Here is a 2,699-nt window from a genome sequence, read left to right as displayed (position 1 = left end):
AGATGACATTTGCGGCCACCTGAAGCGCCGCAATAATTACATTATGAAGTTACGTCACAGACATGCTTTGCCGCTCACGCGTCCAGCCGTCTCTTCTCGGGGAGGAACGTAGACCGGACTCGAGAAAGCGGCGGAAATCGAGCCTAGTTTTTAGACCGGTAGGCGTACTGAACTGATTTACAGAGTTGTGACATTCGAAGGTAAAGTATAAATTCATTTTTTACAAGGCGTCGTCCCCATCGCCGTCGTCATTACTAAAACTCTCTATTCCCCAGGAAAAGGACGGGTTCCTATATAAAAAGGACCAGGATGCTCGTCGAAAAGTTTGAAAAGAACTGACACTGACTTTTTTCGGCGCAAAACCTTAAAGGTGCTGCGAAAGCTCCTGCTGAGGACCTCTTGAGGCTGAACACTAAGAGGTACCAAAACTGTTTTTTAACCCCTAAAAGGTACGACGAGCACCCCCCCCGTTCTTTACATGGGGTCCCTTCCCCCGGGAATTATCTCGTTGATGAAGCATTCAGAGTTCGCCAGTTCCAGTTCGTTTAAAAAAGAAAAATCTTCCGTTACAATATACTGCTATTTTAAAATAGGACTCACTGTATATATAAACAGTGATTTTGTAGCTCCTTGACTGAGGCGAATTCAGCGCCCATTTGTTTATTTTGTTCTGTCCTTCACTGGACATGGTGGCTTTTTCAGTTGGGCCCAGTCCACACTACGCCGGAGAAATTTGAAAATGCAGCTTTATTTCTACGGTTAGGCCTACCGTCCACACTAATTCATCACGAAAACGGAGCTTTTTGAAACCGCTCTTCAAACCGGAGGAATTTGAAAACGCCGGCTTTTGTTTCCGTGTGAACAGAAAACATTTGAAAAAGGAGCTTTTCAAAAACGATGGCGTGACGATAATCATGTGATTTCCATGGCCTAGTTTTACTCAAACACATGCAAATCCAAACTGACTGGTGATTGTTGCAATCAGCCAAAAATCGGAACATTTTAACATCTGTCAAGTGACACCAGGAGCCATAATCGGGGACGGAGACCGTAAGTCTTGGGATCCGCGCGCACCTATGATATGGGACAATTTTTCTATTTTTTAGAACAAATTGCGCCATCCTGACGTCATATCCGCGCGGATCCACGCACATGCCGGGGGCTCTCACGTGGATGTTGTCACGTTGCGTGATCAAATGGTGAGAGTTGATAGACCTTGAGAGATAGTCTTGCGTATTTTTCACAGCCATGGCAGGGAATAAGGCAGGGGATACAAACCAGGGTGCTTATATGTAGTTTTATGCTCTGAGCTAACGGAAAACTCTCTACTCTGGTATCGAGTTAATTTGTGAGTTTCTCAGACAATGGTTAATCATAACCAAAAGCTGTTTTGATGGTTTCTTATTGTTTCTGCTTGTTTGGTGAGTTTGCAAAAGTTTTTGAAAGGAAACTCTGACGCGTACAATTAGCTCATTTGCACAGTGCAGCTCGTGCACTTTCAAGTCCGAGTCGGTGTTTTCAATTGTCAACAAATCTTGACAAAGATTTCTTTCGTTATCTTTTGTGCTGAGATGCTGCAACAAATTTCACGAACGCAAAAAAGTTTTACACTGCGAAAATGAAAATAGACAAGGAGTTTTGATAACTCGATCAACAAAATCGAAATCGTTATTCGAAGTTGATTAAAGAAAGCGTCATCGTAACTTTGCTGATTATTTCTGCTTTATTCGCATATTTTCAGCTTAGCTTTTAATATGTTCTCAAACATTTATCAATCTTAACCATATTCAAAAACTATAGAGTTATTGTCTGAGTTCGATGTACACAATCAACAACAATATGGCGGACCAAACGCTTGCTTGTGATAGCAAAGGTTAGAAGAACACAGCGTGCATGTGCATTGTATTGTAACTCTACATTGACTTTTCGACCGCTTCTCAAGCTGATCTTCGACATAGAACTCAATCCTGGTCCGAATGGTTCCTTTAACTGCTCGGTGAAGGCAAATACCAGAAACATCAACAACGTAAAGATTGCTCACCTTAATGTTCGCTCGCTGAAATGCCGGGATCACTTTTTGCTTGTTAAAGAGACTATTTTATCAAACAAATTCGACGTGTTTACTATATCTGAATCTTGGCTAGATGCCTCTGTTTCAGATTTGGAGATTGAAGTGCCTGGTTATAACATCTACAGGGTCGATCGAAGCAACAAGACTGGCGGCGGGATCTGTGCATACGTCTTGAATACCTATCGTACAGAACTAATGGGTGATATCTCTGACATTTCAACCACCGGTTTTCATCAGCTTTGGTTGAAAATACAGGTCAGGAATTTAAAGTCAATTATTATTTGCACTGTCTATAGACCTCCGGATACACCGCTAACCTGTTGGGAGAACGATTTAACAACAACTTTGATTTATGCGTTATCACTGGACAAGCCTGTGTACATAATGGGGGACTTAAACTGTAATCTTCTCAGCACCGATTGTAGAGAATCGAAATCTTTAACCAGTTTTTACGAGTCGTTTAACTTATCGCAATTAATTGCTGCTCCTACTAGAGTGACCGAATCGTCACGGTCTCTTTTAGATGTTATTCTTGCTTCGCAAACCAAACAAGTTGTCAAGGCTGGTGTCATGGACAGCTTTATTGGTGACCATGACATGGTCTTTGCCGTCCTACATCTGAAAGTAT

Source organism: Orbicella franksi, chromosome 10 (genome assembly GCF_964199315.1).
Source record: "Orbicella franksi chromosome 10, jaOrbFran1.1, whole genome shotgun sequence".
Classification (NCBI taxonomy): domain Eukaryota; kingdom Metazoa; phylum Cnidaria; class Anthozoa; order Scleractinia; family Merulinidae; genus Orbicella; species Orbicella franksi.
Note: the sequence above shows the minus strand (reverse complement) of the source record.